We start from the raw sequence: 6869 nt of genomic DNA, 5'->3' as shown, positions 1-6869 counted from the left end.
AGATGAGCACAGTCACCAAGAAAAATTGAAGTTTATGTCACATATGAGAATTTCTTAGTGAGGCAACAACACAAACACCTTAGTGTCAAGAGAAAACAGAAAATTAAAAGAACTTAAAAGAACAAAAACAAAGAAAAATGCTTAATCTAGACTTATCACCGACTTAATCATTGTTGATCTTAATCAATCCCCGGCAACGGCACCAAAAACTTGATGAGGGAAAATCGATTCCACACAAACTAACTGGCAAGTGTATCGGGTCGCATCAAGTAGTAAAACTCACGTGAGTGACGTCGATCCCAGAAGATTGATGGATCAAGCAACTTTAGTGAGGTGATTAGTTTAGTCAAGCTAACAGTGGTGAATTAAGTAAAATTTATTACAGAATGTAAATTGCTAAGAATTTAAAGTGCTAAAAGTAAATGACTGAATATTAAATGAAGCTCAAAGCAATCAAAATCATCTATCTATATATAATAAGCAACTAGTGCTTGATTCATTGCTTGACAAGTGTCCAATTTATTTACTCGACAAGTGGTGGGTTTATTTGGATGACAGGTGGCATTATAGAAAGTCAAAAAGGAGTTCAGGTTTTGAATTTTGAAAGCAAGGAAAAATTGATTTTGAGTGCAATTTTTCCGTTTTTGAATCAAAATTTGAACATTTCAAATGAGAGTTATACCAAACAAATTTAAATTCAAATTTTAAAAATAAGATCATTACTTGATTTCTTTTATCCCTCTCTCTTTTCTATTCTCTCTCTCTTTGATTGAGGCAGATGTGGAGTATACACAAAATAATTTGTGGTTCAAAATACGACAGATCACCAGTGAAGAAGTAGAAGGATCTCATTAGTGTTGGAACCAGTAACCGGCAGAGAAGATAAAAAATGGCGGTGGTCGGTGTTGCAGTTGGGAGAGCGTCTAGCAGAAAAAAATAGAAGATGGTGGTAGAGGCTCCGAACCTGCTTCCATCGAGCAGCAAAGATAAAGAACAATATGCGAAAGGTGATAATAGTTGTTGATTCAGCGAGAAGAGAAAGAATAGGGGCAGAGTGAGTTGTGAGTTGTGTTGCTACCGTCAGTGAAGAAGTAGCGGGCGGCAAGTTAACGATACTGGTGAAAAGAACGCAGAGATCTGAGATTCTGCCATTGGCGGTGTTGCATAGGTAATTTGCTTTTTAAAAGTTAGAATAGTCATCATGTCCCTCTTCTTCTTGGTTATGACATCCTTCAATTAATCTTTTATCTAATCATAGTTACTCCGATTTTGTAACCGGAGAAGACTATGAGGTTACTCGAGAAGACTATGAGGTTACTCAAGCTTTATACAGAGTGGAGGATCAGTTACTTTTGAAGGAGGACAGCATCAAAGAAATTTCCTAAATTGGAGGAAGTTTTACATTTTGTATGAAAAGAATGTTCCGTTGATCTACTTTTCACTTTGCTTTTTTAGTATGAAAGTTAAACCTTAAGTTGTTATATGTTGATGACGTGCACAATTTAGATTAAAGATGAACTTTTTGCTCACATTTTATTGGAATCTGCTGTTTCAACTTGCGTGCATTGTGCATGGTATTTTCTAGAAAAATAACAGTTTATAATTTTATATTGAAGTCATGATTTTGGACAAGTATATGTTGTATTATTTAGGGTGAAATTTAAAAGGGGTTTGAGTTTTGGTTGCAATTAGGATTTATTAAGTGGAATATGGTTTAAGAAGTTTCAAGTAGTTGCATATTTAGAAAATGAATGGTTCTACTTCATTTTTCGGCTTTCTCTTTAAAACTAGCTCAATTTTATAGACTCTTTGTATTTAACAATCTAACCTGAAGCTTTATTCAGTTTAACCTACTTCTATTTTGTTTTATTTTGTTTTGTTTTATTGTTGCATAACAAAAACGGCCCCTTGGATTTTTATGCTAAAAGGAGAGAAAAAAAAAAGAGAAAATGCTTAGTCCACAGAGGGAGGCATTTGGTTTAGGCAGTGACTTGACCACTCGCTAATCGCTCGGTTGATTCATTGCTTAATTTTCAATAAGGATAGAGGATTTGTGTGTGAATTGCTTTGGTAAGAACAATGCTTTGAGATGAAGACTACTTTGTGTTTTTATGTGTTTAAATTAAGAAAAGATCCTGTTGAAAGCAATCTTTTTTATTAGGATTGTTCATGATTCCTTTAAAAGAAGAGGTTAGTTGAATAGTTTTATCTAATATCAACAACCTAGAAGAATCGATTTTTGATAATTGGAATATGCAAAATAGATCTGTATTTGTGGTTTCTAATTGTGGAACTTAGGTAACTTAAATAGTGAAACTGAACTCAAAATCGATTCAGTGAGTAGACATGTAAACTATAGAATTTGATTAGGAGAACTTTTTGGTATCCACTGCATCATTGTAGCTGCAAGGTATGGCTGTTTGTATACATTTCATAATCAGAACTAATAAATGATCTAATTTGTATTGTTATGCAAGGAAGATGTTTTGATGTGTGTGACTGTTGAAAACAAAATTGGCTGAAATGCTCTTTATGTGCTTGCCAAAATGATTTCATCTCTGGATTTATTATTGCCTTTTAATTTTCTAAGACTTTTCTTTATAATTTCTAGAAGTAGACGACATCTAGGTTGTGTCTGTTGAAGTAGATCTCAATTCTCTTCTCTTTTGCGGGAAAACTTAGTTAATGCACAGTAATCTTTGACATAAAAATTCATAGACTTAAATATTAGCCTCCCAACTATGTTTATATATTTTTTGAAAATTTATATAATTTTGTTTTGGCTTGCTCTTTTTGTTTTTGGTTCCCCTTTATCTCTTCTCTGATCTAATTTGATTAGAGATAAAAATTATCATTAGAGTCTTCCCAATTTGTAGGTCAAAGTGATTCCAGAGCAAGATACTATCCCAGAAGAGGTTATAACCACCGACTAAGTGGGATTTACAACAACGAGGGTCATACTAAAAAGCCAATCGACGTGGACGGTGGGAGAAGTCAGGAATAGATTTGAGATCGACGTTAGTCTCCTGCTATCAGGAAATGATGGTGAGTCTTCTTCTATACGACACATTCATCACTTTTTACCCCTTTATCTCTTTTTACCCCTTTTGTTTTTTAGTTTTTTCCAAAGTTTTAGTGGATTGTAAAGTGAATTTTGGGTTGAAATGTGAAACTGTGTTGTGATGTTGTATGGTTCAGGTCAGGCTTACCCTTCTGAAGCAGTTTGAGGTGAGTCATTTTGAGCATACTTTCCAATATTGGTAAGTGGTAACTAAGGGCTTTGTTATACTCTTCTGCTTCTATATGAAAAATTAAAGGGGAAAATATAGAAGGATCTATGTAAAATATTGGTTTGAGAAAAAAATTATTTATTTATTTATTTATTTATTATTATTATTTGCAGGTTTTATAAGATGAATTGAATTGTTCAGAATGTAATATTAGACTAGAATTTATTTACTTTAACGTATAAGAAAATAAATGAAATTATTGAACTTGAGTGAAATGATGTTTTTCAAATTCAAACAATGAAATGGGGGCAAAATAATTTGATTAGCTCCTATGGAATTTGAAAATTGAAACATAGTGTTGATTCCCTGTTTTTCTATTTCTGTGATTCTTTTATTAATCTTTCTTCCTCTCTTTTTTTTGTATGTTCTCACTATTTTTCTTATCTTTCCTTTTAGTGTTTTGATAAACCTCAATTAAAGTTTGCTAAGAATATATTTTAAACTTAATTTCCATTTTTAATTGGTTTCATTGAGATTATTACTACTTCTCGTACTTGAATTTCACACGTTTTGTATTGCTTTGTGATATATTCCATTATCACAAATTCATAATCACTAGGACAAATTCACTTTCATTGTTGAAGGGTATTCTTTTTACAAATCTTTCATCTTATTTTACGAAATGGGAGAATATGAGTTGAGGACTGACAAGAAAAAATTTCGAGTAAGTTAATAATGAGAGGGGGAAGAAGAAAGGAAGTGTGCTTTCTGTATAAGTGAAAATTTCTCCAAGAGTATATGAAATATTTTCATAAAAAGAATTGGTTAACTACCTTTTTGAAAAACTTTATCCTAACTTAATTTTGTATTTTTATTTGTCAAAGTTTTGAAAATAATAATTCCAAGGATGTTTCAGGTTCAAAATGATAATGAGGTAAGGGCATTGTTCATGCTGCTCTCCAACTCAAGCAATTGGTACACTCATATTTTATCAATACTCATCTTTCATTTCTCTTTAATTTTTATCAATTTGGTTTCAATTCTTATTTTTATGATGTCGGATACTCTCAAAGTTGGCAGCTTTTTCTTTTTTGTATTTTGCTCACCAACTGTTTATAATTTTGTTTCTTTGTCAGTGTGTTCAGAACTTCAGATAGAGAAAAAAACATGGGGGGTTCAAGTGGAAGACATACAAGGCACTATACCCATTACACTTGGGCTCTTGGGACAACATTCTTTCCTCAGGTAAGTTTGAATTTAAATATCTCAAAATGAACAAAGTATTTGGTGGTTTGATCTGAGTTTAAAATCTTGCTATAGATTAATTTCACTCTTTTTTAATTCTTTCCTTATTTTGATTAATAATTTGTTTTCAATGTTTTAGCTTTATATGTCAAATCAAAAATTAATTTAATTTATTTATTTGTTTTTTTTAACTTAAGATATTTTTCTAATTTTCCCTTTTTTTAGTTTTTTTAAATGTGGAGTCTCCTTCCTTTTGCAGTATGATGATAATTCTCTCCCTTTTAGTTATTTGAATAACATTATGATGAATTCATGATAATTTGGTCTTTGAAATTTTTGTGTAGATTCTATATTATAGTATGTTGGTTAAAGTGAATTACCTTCTAGAAGAGAATGCAAAATTCAAGAGGCTGCAACAATAGACATGCATATATTATATTGTTACTTATTTAGATCAAGTTTTTGTTCTTCGCATCTTAATTTCAAATCTGTGATTTATTTCTCTTCGAAGCCCGTTCATTTTCTTTCCTTTCACACGTTCTCCTTGCAGCCCACTTTCCCAGCGTAGCAGTGAAGAAGAAACCACGCCGGTGAAGGGAAGCGCGATGGATGAAGCAGAAGAGGGAGACGACGGAGGTGACGGCCACATTGAGAGAGGTTGTCATTGCCGCTGAATCAATTGAAGAGACAAAATAGAACAGTCAGGGAGAAAGGAAGAGGAAGGAGGTGACGACAGTGATGGAGGCCACCGCTGCTGCTAAATCCACCGCCGGAGAAGAAAGTCATTGGAAAGAGGGGAGAGCGAAAAATTGGAAGAAGAAAAGTAGAGAGGAAGACCCGAAGCAGAGAACGTAGGAGAGGAGGAACCCTTCAACTACATACACCGCTGCTTCACCATCATCACCGCTGGAAAAGACCATAGACACTGTACCCTTAACCTGGTCTTCCTTTGCCCCCCTTATCTGTTCTGCCTCTGCCATGATTTTTTAGTTGCTATTTTGCTATTTTTTTCTTTCTGCTCTTCCCCTGCCATTAAAAATCACAAGACAGAAGTGCACGTATGAACTTAAGGTATTTTTCTTTCATGCAATTTCTATTTTATAACAGTGATAACGAATATGGTGACCAAAAACATATATCATAATATTCACTTCTAAATCTCATACATTTTCTTAATTCTTCATCCAAAATCGTGTTTTGAGATCCATCTTTTAAAGATCTTATTTTTGAGAATCAATGATAGTACTATCAACATTGAGAATCTCTGATCTGTCTTCTGATAAAATGATAATAGTATATGGATAAATTTTAATTTGTTCAAATCTGTATTGTATAATCCTAAACTATTTCTGGCAAAATACACTATTTTTGCCAACTAAATTTATTTGAGGCATACTATTTTATATTTGCATTTTGGTCTCTGGTCATTACGTTATTTGATCTATACTTATTTTAGTTTATATATTTGGTATTTGATACTGACAGAGATGTTTATATCCTAAATTTCTCCTCTCTTGCAGATTCCATGATGCAAATTCCATGTCATTAGCATTTATTGTTCTTGAGAAGCTTATTGAGCTTTTAGGGAGTTAAAGTAGCCTCATTAAAGTAGGTTCTAAACTTCACACGGTATAGTACTACTATTCTTATTTTTCAGATCTTTGCCATGTTTGAATTGGGTTATCTGTAGGGGTTTAATTTAAAGTGAGATTTGATCTAGGACAAAGTTATAAATTTGGGTATAGTACATTTCATATAGAGGGTTGAAACTGAACTCTTATGAATTATGCTATTGAATAATTATCTGTTAGACCAATATTTGGTTAATCTCCATTTGAATATATTTTGAACTTTGATATGAACTTAATAGCTTGATCCTTTTGCTTAGCATACCATGTCTTTGGTGATTGGATTTAACACCTTTTTAGTTGAAATACCATGCTTTTTTATTCATTTGTGTTGTATATGGAGCTACCTAAATGTATAGTTATCTATATGGACAAGGTAAGTTACTTTTAAAGGTGTCGTTCACATATTTCAGTTGAGAAAAAGTATCAAATCCATTGGCTTTTATATTTTTTTAAATTTATTTTTAATATTATACAGGTATTTTGCTTAGATGGAGGGAAACTATGAAAAAATATCATCAACAAGCATTGTAAGTTTCAATTGAAGTTATTCAATTATAATATGATACAATTATACATGTAGAACATGTGTTTTCCTTTAAACAAAAATGTATTATACTGAATATTTGCCACCATATTCTTCTTTGCCATTAGATTAGTGCAAGTTGTTGCCTTTTTTTTGGGACCAGAATTTATATCTTTTGTTTGATACTAATTATATCTAGATGAAAGGTCAATTTGTAGTTTACTACTTTACTTTCTTTGA

The sequence above is a fragment of the Arachis duranensis genome, chromosome 4 (genome assembly GCF_000817695.3).
Source record: "Arachis duranensis cultivar V14167 chromosome 4, aradu.V14167.gnm2.J7QH, whole genome shotgun sequence".
NCBI lineage: Eukaryota > Viridiplantae > Streptophyta > Magnoliopsida > Fabales > Fabaceae > Arachis > Arachis duranensis.
The sequence above is the reverse complement of the archived record's forward strand: the minus strand, read 5'-3'. Positions refer to the sequence as shown.